Raw genomic sequence first — 16253 nt, 5'->3', positions numbered from 1 at the left:
CAGTACAAAGATTCCAGAGGAGGCCGTGTGATTACCTGGGATGAATTCCATCAAGACTTCAAAGCTCATCATATTCCTCAGAGCGTGGTTGAAAGCTAGCATGAGGACTTCCGCAACCTAAAGCAAGGATCTATGTCTGTTTACGAGTACAACAAGATGTTTCAGAAGCTCGCCCGTTTTGCTAAGCAGGATGTCCCTGATGAGAAGAGCATGATATACCAGTTCAGGGGTGGTCTCAGAGAAGAAATCCAGCTAGCTCTCGTTCTCTTTGAGCCCAAGAGGTACGATGAGTTTTACAACATGGCAATGAAGCAATAGACTGCTCAACTGAAGTGCGATGCTTCCAAGAAGCGAGTCAGAGATGCTACTCCTTCTTCCTCAACTCAAGTGGCTAAGCAGCAGAAGTATTGGCTTCCTCCTCCTCCGTTCCGTCAGCCTTATCAGCAGAAGCACAAAGGTGGCAGTGGATCTTCCCACCCACCCAACCCTGGCTTTCAGAATAAGACTTCGTCTCAAGATCCAAGATCAAGTGCTTCGTATCACCGTCCGCTTTCAGAGGTCACGTGCAACAAGTGCCAACAGAAGGGTCACTATGCCAACAAATGCTTCAATCAGAGGCGTCTCCCTCCTCCTCCTGTGAGATCGGCAAGTACAGCTGTGGTCAAGCATAACCCCAAGCACGCCAAGGTCAACTTGTTGAATGGAGCTCAGGCAGAGGACTCGCCAGATGTCATCATGGGTAACCTTCCTGTTAACGATGTTCCTGCAAAAGTACATTTTGACACTGGTGCATCGCATTCTTTCTTATCATTCCCATTTGCATCGAAGCACAATGTTGATACTGAGGTTATGCCCAAAGTCATGCAAGTTGTTTCTCCCAGCAAGCTTTTGACTTCTAGTTTGGTTGCTCCCGATGTCTCTATCACGTTGGGCGACTACAAGTTTCTGTCCTCTCCAGTGGTTCTTGCAAACTCGGATATTGATCTTATTCTCGGAATGGATTGGCTTTCTAAGCACAAGGCGCATCTTGATTGTGCTGCCAGGTAGATTCAATTGACTCATTCGTCTGAGGATGTAATTGTCTTTGCCGCTCGTGATGATACCATCCGTCTATTTTCTCTCAATGAGATTGACCACATTGAGATGGACTTCGTGACTGGGTTTCCAAAGTCCAAGCGTGGCAATGATGCTATATTCATTGTCATCGACAAACTCACTAAAGTGGCTCATTTCCTGCCTATCAAAGAGTCTATCACTGCAGCTCAATTGGCGAAGCTTTATACCTCTCGGACTGTCTCTCTGCACGGCATTCCATAGTTGATCTCTTCAGACCATGGCAGCATCTTTACCTCCAAGTTTTGGGATTCTTTTCAGAAGGCCATGGGCACCAACATCCGTTTCAGCACAGCTTTTCATCCGCAAACTAGCGGTCAAGTCGAGCGTGTCAATCTGATTCTTGAATATATGCTCAAGGCTTGCGTTATCTCTTTCGGCATGAAGTGGGAAGATTGTCTTCCATATGACGAGTTCTCCTACAACAACAGCTTTCAGGCGAGTTCGGGCAAGGCCCCATTTGAAATTCTCTATGGCAGGAAGTGTTGTACTCCTCTTAACTGGTCAGAGACCGGTGAACGTCAACTTATTGGAAATGACTTGATCACAGAGGCAAAGGAAATGTGCAAAGTCATTCGTGATAACCTCAAAGAAGTGCAATCGTGCCGGAAGAGCTACTATGATAGTAAGCATCGTGATTTGGCTTTCGAGATCGGAGACCATGTTTACCTCCGCGTCTCTCCAATGAAAGGTACTCGTCGCTTAGGTATAAAAGGGAAGCTTTCCCCTAGATACGTGGGTCCTTTCAAGATCGTCAGCAAGAGAGGCGATCTCGCCTATCAACTCGAGCTTCCTTCAAACTTTGCAAACGTGCACGACGTGTTCCATGTCTCTCAGGTCCGCAAGTGCTTCAAGACTCCTGACCGCACCGTCAAATTTGAAGACATTGATCTCCAAGCAGACCTCTCTTATCGTGAGCACCCAGTTGCTATTCTTGAAGAGACTGAACGCAAGACTCGCAATAAGTCAATCAAATTCCTCAAAGTCAAGTGGTCACACCATTCTGACCGTGAAGCCACCTGGGAACGCGAGGATCACCTCCGTTCTGAGTACCCGGCATTTTTCCAGTCCTAGATATCGGGACGAGATCCTTTCGTAGTGGTGGAGTGTTGTAACACCCCGGATGTAATTTACCTTATATGTATCCCAACTCTTGCCGTTTCTGGCACTAAGTTATTTTATTTTCCTCGGGTTCGGGTTTTTGTCTCTGTGTGTTGTTACCTTTGTCATGCATCTCATATCATGTCATCATGTGCATTGCATTTGCATACGTGTTCGTCTCATGCATCCAAGCATTTTCCCCGTTGTCCGTTTTCCATTCCGGCACTCCTATCTCCTCCGGTGGTCCTTCTACCTCTTTTCATGTGTGTGGGGGTTAAACATTTCCGAATTGGACCGAGACTTGCCATGCGGCCTTGGTTTACTACCGGTAGACCGCCTGTCAAGTTTCGTGCCATTTGGACTTCGTTTGATACTCCAACGGTTAACCGAGGGACCGAAAAGGCCTCGTTTGTGTTGCAGCCCAACACCCTTCCAATTTGGCCCAAACCCCACCAAAACCTCTCCCATCATCTAGAGCGTTTGATCACGAGCGTGTGGCCGCAAACCGCACTCCATTTGGAGCTTCCTAGCTCCTCCTACCTATAAAACTAGGTCTCCTCCAAAAATTCGTGGATCATTTCGCACCCTAACCCTAAAATCTGCTCCTCCGCCGTCGAACATGTCCGCCTCCTAGCCGGACGTCGCCGCCGAACACTCCCGTGATGCCACGTGGCGCCCCCGCGCCCACATCACCGCCACTCCTCCGCGCGGCCCAGCAAGCCCGCGGGAGGCCCGCCTGAGTTGCCCACCGGGCCAGTGGACCGCGACCCCGCCGCCCTCTCCTCGCCGGTGCCCGACACCGACCGGCCGCCGCCGCCTCACCTCGCCTCCGCCACCCCGGTGCCGTCGCGCGCTGCCCGAGGCCACCTCGTCGTCCGAGCCCGCCGCCGCCGCCTCCTCGTCTCCCCTCCTCGCCGGTAACCACCGCCCCGGCCGCCTCTTCTTCAACTCTGGCGATTCTCTGGCGTTGACAGTGCTTCCGGCGAACCTCGAGTTCCGTGCGGATCTGGATGCAAATCTGAGATCTTATTCTACTCGGTCGACTTTTCCCCAGAGAACCCTAATTTTTTTGCACTCTTGCACATGCTATAACTCCGCATCCTTACGAATACAAGAGTGGTTTTTTTTGTTTTGGGTATAGTAGGACTTGAACCTGCGACCATTAGGTTAAAAGCCCAATGCTCTACCAACTGATCTATACACCCGATTTTACAAGAAGGCTTGGTGCGGAAAAGAAAAGAGGGCGGCCTGGCCCCTTTTCTTCTTATCATATCACAAGGGCGCGGCTCTGTATGGTATAGTACTGTGGAGCAAGTTTGGGAGTCCTTTCCACTCATTGAGGATTCTATCTAAAAAAGAAGGTCAACGGGGGAGACTACTTTGAAGTCCGGGCTGAACAAACTACTTCTCCTGCTACCAAAACAGAGAAATAAGGAAATAAGATGGATTCGTCTAATAAAATACCCAATGCCTATAGTTGAAGAATTGTTGGATGAGTTATCTTGTGCTGTTTGGTTTACTAAGCTGGATCTGAGAGTTGGTTACCATCAGATAAGATTACATGAAGCATACGAATACAAAACGGCATTCAAGACACACGTCACCATGAATTTTAGGCTATTTGGGCTCACAAATGCACCACCCTCCCTCCAGAGTGCTATGAACACAATTCTGGCTGAGCTGACTAGGGTTTGTGTACTTGTTTTTGTTGATGACATCTTAATCTACAGCAAATCCTTGCAAGATCATGTCACCCATTTGCGGCAAGTATTTGACCTTCTGAAGCAGAATCAACTATATGTGAAGTTGAATAAATGTTCATTTGCTCAACCACAGATAGAATACCTGGTTCATGTCATTAGTGGGCAAGGGGTGGCTACAAACTAAAAGAAGATCCTCACAGTGAAAGAGTGGCCTACTTCCAAGTCAAGCACATTAGAGTTTGGGCTTAGCAGGACAGGTGTTTCATTCACAGGAGCTTAGCTCATTTGACTGCTCAAAGACTTAAAACACCAATGCAGCACAAAGCTTTCCTTTCCTCAAGCTCATGGGATTACAATATACCATCCAATAAAAGGCTCAGAGAATAGGGCAGCTGATGCACCACTATCTAGATTACATGAGCCAGATGAACTGAATGCCATTACTTCCTGTCAACCACAATGGCTCACTGATATTGTTGCAGGGTACAACAAAGACACATTCACCTAGAATTTACTATCTAAATTGGCAGTCCTGAGCACTCACAAGAATAGCAAATATTCATTGCATAAGAGGGTCATTCGATATAGAGGAAGAGTATGGGTTGGTGCAAACTTCTAAATGAAAAAAACATCTTGCAAGAACTTCATGCCAGTGGTATTGGTGCCCACTCTGGCATTACTGCTACTTATCACCGCATCAAGGCACTATTTGCTTGGACAGGAATCTTTCAATCAGTGGAATCTTTTGTCAACAAGTGTCAAATCTGTCAACAAGCTAAGGTAGAACATTAAAAACTCCCTGGCCTCTTCGATCCTCTACCCATTCCTGATGAAGCATGGTCCATTATCAACATTGACTTCATCACTGGATTACCAAAGTCCCATTACTATGATTCAATTCAGGTGGTGCACGAGACAAGCCAAACAAACAGAAACCAAATTAATACCGAAGAACACAAGCTGTGGGCCATAAAGTGGAAACGGTTGCAGGCCAAAGCTGTCCCCCTTTGCCACTAAGACTTGAATCTTTAACCATCGGAATACCCGGTACTCTCTGTACCAAACAGGCAAGATAGTCTTATCTTGAACTCTGTCCCTTCTCTAATGATTGACAGGTTTAGTGCCTGGTAGTAAGGGTATTTTGTGGTCTATTGTCCTCCTAGGAGGTCACTCTGTAGGCTCAGCAAACAATTCACTGAAGCAATTCAAGACCGCTTGCAGGGCAGACAGACCATTGACTTGACATGACCGTAATACATACACAATAGGAAGGATAAGCTATAAGATAGAGATCCGGATTGTTGTGCTCCGGAATAAAGAAGAATACCATCTTTTCTAATCAAATACGAATACCATCTTATTGATTTAGTCAGCTTGCATCAACACATAAGATGTGATATGAGTAGTGGGAAATAAACTCTTCTTTGATCACTTGAAACATAGTAGAAAGCATCCAAAACAGAATGAAATGCTGTTCAAAAGAAGAAGCTACCTGGCCCAACCACTACACCATTTTGCCTAATGTGTGACTACCCATATCAGTTACAACATCTTCCGTTTCCAAGTTTTCAGTGCCTTTTTCTTATAGTATACAAAATAGGATTCTGGATTGCTCTTCATTTTGTTCAATTTATCCCCTTGCTTTTCAACGTATATATATTAACCCGCCTTGTTTACCTATTTCTTCTACAATTCACATGACTCATTGAAACCAACTTTCTCCTTCCTACATTTTATCTCTACAGCAGTTATCCTGTATAATGATTTCTTTTTGGTCGCTACTCTCCTAACCGACGAGTCGAAGAGGATACGAATGTCCATTCACCCTACCGCCCATCTTCCTTCTAGCTTACTTGATCAACGACAAGTAAAGATCCCGGAAAAGATCCAAGGGAGTACAATACACTTTATATTCACGTCTTGAATAATGAGGGGGGTAAAGAAGAAAGTCCGATTTCTCTCTCCTTTGCGGATATGCCCTTATTCAGCTCTTGAAAGAAAGAGAGATAGAAAGAGAGAATGATCAAACTCAACTAGACGGCAGTTCCTCTTGTTCAAACCTCTCTTGCCGAGTCTTCTCCTCATAGCAAGTTTCGCTCTCGTTTCGCGTCACTACTAGGAAAAGGCCTACTAATGGCGCACCTAATTTGGCCATTAATGGCGCATTAGTGGTGCGCCATTAGTGCCACGCCATTAGTATATTTTACTAATGGCGCACCACTGGTGCGCCATTAGTATCTGGTATACTAATGGCGCGCCATTAGTATATACAACAGTGCGCCATTAGTATGCCTCCCAGGGGGCCATGTATAGCAGGTGCTTTGGCATACTAATGGCACACAACAACAGGATGCGCCATTAGTAACTTCGGCATACTAATGGCACACTGTTTAATGATGCGCCATTAGTATCCTTTGGCATACTAATGGAGCACTATGATGTGATGCGCCATTAGTATGAATATTAGTTTTTTTTTAATTTTCTGTTTTTTGCACAGGTTACAAAATGTATAATTGGACAAAATATAGACAGCACACATCAACAACAGATTCATCAAATACAATAGAAGATTAGTCTCTGAATACAATTCATCATTTTAGTCTCCGAATACAATTCATCATATTAGTCTCCGAATTGAAAAGACCGAACAAAGATAGAACAATATATTACAAGTCTCGAGACCGCGAGTTTTTCTTCACATTACAAGTCGATATCGATCATCTAAACTACCATCACATAGAAGAGAGCTGCGGTCATCACGATGAGCATCATCACGATGAAACTCGTCTTCATCTAGTTCCTCCAGCGCTCCCTCCCCTCTCCCGCTAGATAGCGGGCGTATCTAGATTTGGCCTCGGCCCTAGTGGCGTACCCTTTGTAACTGTTACCGCTGAATCGGTGAACCTATCTCCGACACTCCTCCCAGTCGTCGTAGACTCCGGGAACCTTACCCTTGTACACGACATACCACGGCATCGCTATGCAGTAGCCAAACGAAACGTTAGTACCAATTCACAGACAATACATAAGCAATATATAAGTATGCAACAGAACGATCGGAAGAGAAAAGGAAGACATTAATAGCATCGATTACATCTAAGTTGAACGACTCTCGAAACCAAAGAGACATACTACAAGTTCATTAAAGTTTAATTACAACATGAGCCAATCGATGTTTCAGAACTAGACACAGCATCTCTACTTTCGACTCGACTCAAGGGACCGGAGTGTGGATGAAGCCGCCATCTATCGTGGGAGTCATGAAACAACGGGCGTTGTCAACCTGCATTTGTAGGATTGTGTCGATGTCACTGTTGGACGGTTGATTTCTGAGGTAGAACTGCCCCGAGGTACGAAGGACATCTTGATGGATGATTTCCGCAAACTCCGATTGGATGCGAAAGAATTCTTGTCTGATGTCCGCGTCCTGGATTGCCGACACACTCGCGGCCCAATATTTGAGTCTACTCGGTAGCAGAAGTTGATGATGGTCCCGTACGATCGCTCGCATGTGATGGATGGCATAGTAGGCACCCTTCTGACCGCCAGGCGGCTGCTTGACGCAGCAGAACATCGTATTGTGGGAGAACACGTGCTTGCCGTACTTACGAATAGGCCTGGTGAAGGTGCCTCCAGATTTGACATAGCCGGGGAGAACATAATCAAGAACCTTCTTGACATTTGTGTAGTCTACGTTCAACTGACGGTCCGGGTCGAAATATGTGGCCATGGAATATTTGGGGCTTAGGAGGATGAGCGTGCAATGTGTGTCACTGCAGAAAACACGGAATGTTAAAAGAAAAACGATCAAAATCTAAGAATTCATATGTTACGGGGCGGTTGAGGGGAGGACTTACTCGGGAAAGTAAGGCACGAGGAAGTTATCCTTATCTTGGTTTGCCAGAATGACGCCTTCGAGGTAAGAACTCGCGACTTGCCGGTCCCCAGCACTGCCCAAGATCTTGGCACGCATGTAGAAGGGGTCGACTATCACCATGTCCGGGGTCTTGTCGCGAATGATCCTTCTCTGGCACCTTGGCCGCGAAAACCGGTTATGCCACATCCTTCTCTCCGAGACACCGCTTCTCCAAAGAAAGAACACTGTCATGCAGACTCCGCATAGCACCGGTTGCAGCATCGAGCATATTTCTCGGTAGCATCGGTCTACCCGCCACATGCACCCTCCTCGAGATATCCTCAGGTGAAGGTGGCCCGTCCTGAGCATGGATCGTACTCGGTGCCGGCTGGCCCGCACCCTTGTTAGTCTTTCTTTTGCGTGCCTTCTTCTTCTCCTGTAATGGGACCGAGTTCTGCTCACAGACCGCCTTTTTGAGTGTGTTGGGGCTGATCATATTTCGCACCTTGCCTATCTGAGGCTCGGTGAAGTCGGCAGCTGGAGGCGTCTCCTGAGAGCTGAACTGCAGACGACGCCTGTTGCAACTTGGCTTCTCCACGGTACCAGCTAGATCGCACACGTCTTTTGTTGGGTTGGGTTCTTGAGAAGGAGGCCCCATGAAGTCGCCACCGTACCCATGATCGGCAAAGTACTGATCGACGTTGGCAAATGTATCATCGTCGTCGTCGTTCTGATCATGTGCCATATGCATGTTTGGATCCAGTGGCATAGGGATGTCCAGCACCGTTGCGGCGGTCTTGCCATGGGGCCGACTTGGCGCCGGCACGACTGGCGGTGTTGTCTTTGGGGTGGTGTCCCCCGCCCCCAAACGAATCTGGCTCTTTGGCCAAAGTAGGGGCCAGCTCAGGCAGGCGCTGAGGGTCATCACGTCATCATCGTCGGCCCCGACGGGTCGAATTGGAGGTAACAACTCATCGCAGCCTAGCAGCACCCGAACCAGTTGAACCCTAAACAAGTTGGGTGGCATCTGGGTACCGTGGAACAAGGGGTTGCCCGGTTAAACGATTTTGCCCTTGGCGACATCGACCAACTCGTTGTTCACGAAGTGCAGGAGAGTGCACAGAACGTCGGTGGCGCCCTGCGAAAACATGTAGGGCGTCAGGGATGCCCAGTCAAAGGCAAGGAGATGAAGTCCTCAGCCGAGAGAGGCTTAATTAGTTACCATGATGATGGGGTCGAGCTCGGCTAATGTCGAGGCACCGCCAACAGCGGGCGTGCAGTTGACGGAGGGGCCGCTTGATGTAGAGGTGCCGGCCGACGTACACCCGGGTGCATTAAGCTCCCGTGCCGGCATCGGAGACACCAATGCCGCCTCCGCCGGAGACACCAATGGCCCCGCCATCGCGTTCTGCGAGTTGCTGGACGTGAAGCTAGGAATCGGGGGAGGCCCCTGTTGTCCGCCCGCAATCCACGCACTAATCCCCTGGATCAAGGTAGGCACAATGGCGGTGATCATCGCTCCGAGTTGTTGTTGCACTTGCTCTTGGACAATCTCCGGAATCCGCGCCACCTGTCCCCTGAGTTCTTGAACCTCACGCGCGTGGCTTTCCGAGCTGGTCTTTTTCTCCTTTCTCCCACCAGTGTTATAGTATGACGGCCATTTTGTCGACAAGCCTTTGCCGGCCACACGACCAGCTGACGTCGGCTTACTGAGCTTATCCTTGTTCTTCATTACATTCAACGCCCTATTTAGAGTGGTGCCCAAGGGTTGCTCTTAGTCGACCCCGCGCTACTGCTTTCAGTCGCCTGCGGAAGGAATGTGAACCATTTACAAATTTGGCTTCATTAATTAGAATGCAACCATATGGAGCTAATTACGCGGGGGTGTATTCCTTACCAGAACAAGCTCAAGCGCCCTGGTCTTCGGATCCGTGGTAAGCTCCTTTGTTTTCGTGTCCTTCTTGTACCGGGCCCTGACAAAGTTCCTGGTCTGCTTGTCACCGTATTTATCGAAGAGGGGCGGTAGGCCTTGCTCGGCACGGTCCGTCTCCTCCTTGTCCCATATAGGCTCCACCACTTTGTAACCGCGGGGACCGAGTGTGTGTTCCCCTAAGTTCAGCTCCCGCATTTCTTTCCCCCCACTTACTTGATTCGGAGTTTGCGGTGCTCGAGCAATTGATCTTGAAGTCGTTGTAGTCATCTTCGGTGATCGAAGGATTTTTCTCCTTGATCTTCTCATAACTCTCACCTTTCTCGATCATTCTCTTCACATTGCTTTTCCAAGTAGACAGGGCCTTGCTCATCTTCGTGAGGGCAGCATTGTTCACTTTATTCCCTTTGAGGCTGGTGTTTTCAAATTCAGCGGGGAACTTGTATCGTTCGTGCAGCTTCGTGAAGAGGAGGTTGCGCAAATTCCCTCGGTCAGGATGCCTCAGGTTCTCGGTGTTGATTGAGACGGTGCTCTGGAGAATGCACCCGAGCTGAAGCGAGTACCCCTTGACTATTCGTTCGGGCGCCGCTGGATTCCCGTCGGAGTCCACTTCAGTAACTTCCTCCTTAAGGGTGCGGAGCACGGTCGGGCGCCGGTCCTTCCGTTGCCTCTTCGGTTGGCTGCCATCTGTGCGTGCGCCGCCATCATCAGTGGTGGCATCCTCGGCGGCACCATCAGTGGTGGCATCAGTGGGGTCATCCTCGGCAGTACCATCAGTGGTCTCAGGATCGGTGGGGAAGGCAGCGTCCTCATACAAGTGAGGTTGTTCCTCCATCTCCTGGGACAGCTCCCAGAATTTCTTGCCGCCCGAACCCTCGTCCTCATCCTTGTTGGCCGTGTTTCTCTATAAATAGGAACAAAGTTTGGTCAAAAAGTTGGTTATTGTCAAGGAACAAGATCATGGTCTCATCATTTAGGGTTTGTCGACACCGAGGCATCCTAAAGGCTAAGCTTTTATCGTTGAGGGTTTTTGGACACCGAGGCACCCTAAAAGCCTAAGCTTTCATCATTTCGGTTTTTATCGACACCGAGGCACCCTAAAAGCCATGCATTAGTCACAAGTACGCCGGGGCACTTGATCCTACTTAATTAACTACTAAGATACCCCGACCCATGCATTAGTCACAAGTACCCCATATGTCCTATTTTTAGCAAAGTCATGCTAAAATTCACGGAAAATTTCAGCATGACCTTTGCTGAAAATAGGACATATGGAGTACCCGAATTTGCCGGAACAGAAGTTAATCGACATTCCAGCAAACTCAAGGGCCTCTCGGGTGGACAAGGCAAAAAAGGCCTCCGTCACAACAAGTTCTTCTTATCCTCTTCAATTATAATAGGAGCCAATCAAATGGATAAAAGGAGAATTGGTTCATTGCAGGCAAGACTGAGCTGAAACAATCAAGGGAAGTGATCAGCAACTATACGAAGGCTCTACCAGACGGTGCTCTGAGCCGACTGGACACATACAAGAAACTAGAATGACTCAGTCAGGTCACTATGTGGCTGAGCCTCTTCAGTCCATGGTTTCGCTACTTATAATAAGGCCTGATGTATTGTAGTTTGAGTGTCAACAAGCAATGTGGTGTAAATATCCATGCCACTGCAATCTACAGCAGTGACCCTGCTTGATCTTTTGGTGCATTTGTTACCACATTCCATTTAACTTTTTACTGAAATGTGATTCAGAAACAATGCAGAGTTGCCTCTGTTTAGATGCAATGACCATCTAAGGTGTAATACGTATTTCGTGATTTACTTCATGAGTTAGACCAGAGATATGTTTTTCTTCTTCTATAAACTTGGTCAAACTTTACAGAAGCTGACTTAGAACAAAGCTAACATGTCTTGATTTCAGACATGAGGAACTAGATGATCGGGTTCACAGAAATGAAACAGGTAGACAACGCCATCATTTACGGCAAACATCACTTACACAGAAATGAACATGATAATTACTTGCATAGAAATGAACATGATAATTTTCTGGACATAATGTCAAGGCTCTGCTCTTGCTCAGGCTGCAGGAAATCCCCAGTCTAGATGCTACAGTTGATTTGATGTATTGAAAAGATATGAACAACTAAAATACCTAAATAAATACTCCCTTGGTAAACTAATATAGGACGTTTTAGAGACTTGTGTAGGGAGTACATACACTAGGGAAACACGGTTGAAGATTTATCAGCTGACGTTAATTTGGTATGGTATTTTCTCGCTAAACTTTGGTCAGAGTTCACAAGGTTTGGCTCAGAAGTCAGAACAAAACTGACATGTCATGGAACGGACGGAGTAGATAGTTACATTCACAAAAATGAACCTAGTAAACAAATCATTTATGGTGGCCAGCTGTCGACTTAGATTGCGCTACAGATATATAGCTAAAATTTATCCACAACAAATAAAAAAACAAAATGGGGACCAACATGCCACATGACAACGCACGACCGAAATAATGAAGGAAAAGGCTAGATGCATATCCATCTAGGGTTGCTGCAGGTATAGCAAACTAGCCATATCATATTTGTCGCAGATTTAATCAAATGCATTATTATTTAGTTCTCTTCACATGAAGAGGATGACCAAAGCCTATCAGGATACAAAACTAGGAGGATCACCATCTAGAATTTTTTTTTGAAACCGTAGAAACCAATGAATCTCTGCATATCAGAAGAAAAACGAGCCTCTTCTGAAGATAGACATAACAGGGGAACTCAGTTTCATTCCCGAACAAGACCATCATGTACACTGACTCTACATATGCTTCAATTGAAAAATTGACCATTTTTTTAGAACAACGGCCACTAGCTAGCATCAGCACAACCATCCATCCATGGCACAACATAACAGTAGCGCATGCAGCAGCACAGCACCAGTGGCTCAAGCGGCAGCAGGTAGCACGCGCACGAGAGTAGAAGAGGAGCTCACCGTCCGGTGACGAGGCAGCGGCAGGTCGGCAGCGGCCGGCGTGGAAGAGGAGGCAGAGGCGGGGCGTCGTCGAGGAGGGCGGTGAAGAGGGGGGTGCCGACGTCTCGCCTGGATGCTCTGCACGACGGGGGAGGGGGCGGCGTCCGGCGGTAGTGGGAGGGCAACAACTTCCAGCGGCGGCTGCTTGTGGGAGAGGGAGGAGGAGCCCGACGAGGTGGACGGGGCGGTGTGGACGGGGCGGCGTCCAGGCCACCAGCGACGAGGGGGAGGAAGGGGAGAGGGAGGCGGCGGGGGCGCGTGGGCGGCTGCGGCGCAGTGGGTCGGGGCAGCGGCGGCGGCGGCGCAGTGGAGGGAGGGAGAGGGAACTGGCGAGGGGGAGAGGGAAGGGGGATCGGGCGAAGTGGGTGAGGGAAGGGGGGATCGGGCACAATACTAATGGCGCACCACCCCTCGGTGCGCCATAAGTACATCCATACTAATGGCGCACCTCACCATGGTGCGCCATTAGTAGTTTTTTTCTTATAGCAATGGCACAATACTAATGGCGCACCACCCCTCGGTGCGCCATAAGTACATCCATACTAATGGCGCACCTCACCGTGGTGCGCCATTAGTATTTTTTTATAAGACAGTAATAATTTTTTAAACTTGTTTAAATCATAACAGTAATATTTTTTATAAGACAGTAACAGTAATTTTTTTTATAAGACAGTAATATTTTTTTAAAAAATATCATTAAATAGTAATGCCGGTGGAGCGGGGTTGGGTGCGCGGGGTGCGGGGGGTCGGCGGCGGCGGTTGAGTAGGGGAATCGAGGGTGCGGGGGGTCGGCGGCGGCAGACGGTGGACCGGGGGGTGCTCGGCGGCGAGGGGGACCGGATCTGGCGAGGTGGGATAGCAATCGAGATGGAGAGGGATCGAGATCGAGTGTCCATGAAATTTAAAAATATTCATGATAGTTCAAAAAGTGCCCATGAAATACAATCGAGAAATGAAGGCTACGATTTAAATACAATCGATCTTAGCTAGCTATCTGTTCACAATCTTCTTGCCCTTCTTTTTCGCAAATGGAGTTCTTCTGTGGAACGGACGTCCTTTAGGTAGGGTGGTCCTGCTTCTTCTTGTGGTGTATGCTGCTACTTCATCATCGTCGTCATGTTCGATCCTCGGGTCGCCATACTTGTCGAAGTCTTGCTCATTGGCTACTCCATCCATTCTGATGATCTTCCTTTTGCCTCTCCTCACGACAACACGATTGGGCTTTGACGGGTCGGTAATGAAGAAGCATTGGTCCACTTGGGAAGCTAGTACCCATGGCTCATTTTTCGCGGTGACGTTTGCGCCCGCAGTCCTGGATTTGGCTTCGGGTATAACCATGGTGGTGAAATACCGGTCTTCTTTTAGGACGCTCTTCGCCCATCTGACACGGAACATCGGGACCTTCTCTCCAGCATAGCTCAGCTCCCAGATCTCCTCGATCCTTCCGTAGTATCTGTCCTTGTCGTTACCGGTGTAGGATTCCATCGTTACCCCGGAGTTATGATAACCATCGCTCTTCATGTCCTTGGCCTCGGTGTAGAATGTGTAGCCGTTGATATCGTAAGCCTCATAGGTCATCAGGTTGTGCTCGGCGCCCTGTGACAAGGCGAATATGAGTTGTTCTTCCGTGGAAGAATCCTCATGTAAAGGGTACGACAGAAGCTTCTGCTTGAACAAACGCGTGAAACATGAGTTGTGCTCTTTGAGTATATCTCCGTCCGTCCTCTGTTGGCCTCGGTCATTGTACGTCTTCTTAATAAAGGTTTTGTGCTCTACCACCCAAGGATCGACCACGTCTATGTGTTGTAGCGCGACTAGGTTTGCTCTTTCAAAGTCGGCGAGTCGACCCTCGAAGTCGACATGCATTTCACGGCGACCCTCACGGTGACCACATCCAGCAAGCCTGCCGAGGTGCGTGTTGACGGGCAGACCAACGGGGTTCTCGATGCCTAGATAATTCATGCAGTAGGAGATGCACTCTTCGGTCAGAAAGCCCCTGGCTATGCTTCCCTCTGGACATGACATGTTGCGAACGTATCCTTTGATGACACCATTCATCCTTTCGAACGGCATCATGCTGTGCAGGAACGTCGGCCCGAGTTGGATGATATCGTCCACTATATGGACCAGCAGATGCACCATAACGTCGAAGAATGCGGGCGGGAAGTACATCTCAAGCTCGCATAGTATCACCACGATCTCTTCCTGTAGCCTTCTGAGTTAACTCACGCCAACAGACTTCTGAGAGATGACGTCGAAAAAGTTGCATAGGACAAATAGGGTTTCACGGACGTGCGCATCCATGATCCCACGGATTGCAACTGGAAGTATCTGCGTCATCAGCACGTGACAGTCGTGAGACTTCATCCCGCTGAACTTCTGCTTCGCTGGGTCTAGGTATCTGCTTATCTTCCCCGCGTAACCATAAGGAAGTTTTACTCCTACGAGGCAGGTGAAAAACTGCTCGATCTCCTCCTGACTTAGAGTGAAGCACGCGGGAGGGTAGTTATTTCCGGTCTTCTTGGCCTTTTTGCCTTTGCGACGACTTTCCGTGTCCTGCTTCGCCTCATCATCATCATCATATATAGCGTGAAGCTCCTGCCTGATGCCCATTGATTTCAAGTCTGCCCTTGCTTTCGGCCCATCTTTGGTCCTCTCTGGCATGTTGAGCAGGGTACCAAGCAGACTCTCGCACACGTTCTTCGTGATATGCATGACATCAAGGCTGTGAGGCACACGGTGGATCTTCCAGTACGGCAAGTCCCAGAAAATAGACCTCGTTTTCCATACCTTCAGCAGCGGCTCTAGCGCCTTTCGCTTCTTTCCCGGCTCTGGTGCCTTTTGCTTCTTTCCCGGCAGTGGGCAGTCTTTCCAATTTTTCAACAGCTCGTCTATTTCCTCGCCGCTCCTCGTACGCGGGCGTCCTCGGGGTTCGGTTTCACCATCAAATAGATCCTTGCGTTTTCTCCACGGGTCATCGTCGCGAAGCCACCTTGGATGTCCCATGAACACGGTTTTCGAAGACCCAGGATCTCTATCTAGCTGGCGATACGTTGTGTCATCCATGCACCTGACGCATCCAGAAAATCCGTGGACCACCTGCCCCGCGACATATCCGTAACCGAGACAGTCGTGCACCGTCGTGAGCAGCGCGGCTCTCATTGGAAAATATTCTTTCTCTGCGGCGTCCCACGTATTGGCTGGCGTTTTCCACAGCGTGTCAAGCTCCTCTTTCAGCAGCCCCAGATACAGATTGATGTCGTTCCCTGGTTGTTTCGGTCCTTCAATTAGCATACTCATGTGAATGTACTTCCTCTTCATGCACAACCAGGGGGAAGGTTGTACATCCACACAAACACAGGCCAGGTGCTATGTGTGCTTCTCTGGCTGCCAAACGGATTGAATCCATCGGTGCTCGCGCCCAGCACGATGTTCCTTGGATCGTTCCCAAATTCTAGGTCTTCGAAGTTCAACGCTTGCCACTGGCTCGCATCCTTAGGGTGACTCAACATCTTGTCTTTTT

General features: G+C 48.5%; 1 protein-coding gene and 1 non-coding gene across 2 annotated transcripts in view; one reads left to right on the top strand and one right to left on the bottom strand.

Moving 5' to 3' along the window:
- Positions 1-16253, top strand: part of LOC123134526 (vegetative cell wall protein gp1) — a 121635-nt gene that overhangs the window by 4879 nt on the left and 100503 nt on the right. The window lies entirely within an intron of this gene.
- Positions 3347-3419, bottom strand: TRNAK-UUU (transfer RNA lysine (anticodon UUU)). Its single transcript has one exon. It is a non-coding gene; the product is annotated as a tRNA-Lys (tRNA).

The sequence above is a fragment of the Triticum aestivum genome, chromosome 1A (assembly GCF_018294505.1).
Source record: "Triticum aestivum cultivar Chinese Spring chromosome 1A, IWGSC CS RefSeq v2.1, whole genome shotgun sequence".
In the NCBI taxonomy this organism is placed as follows: domain Eukaryota; kingdom Viridiplantae; phylum Streptophyta; class Magnoliopsida; order Poales; family Poaceae; genus Triticum; species Triticum aestivum.
This window is presented reverse-complemented; position numbering and strand designations above follow the sequence as displayed.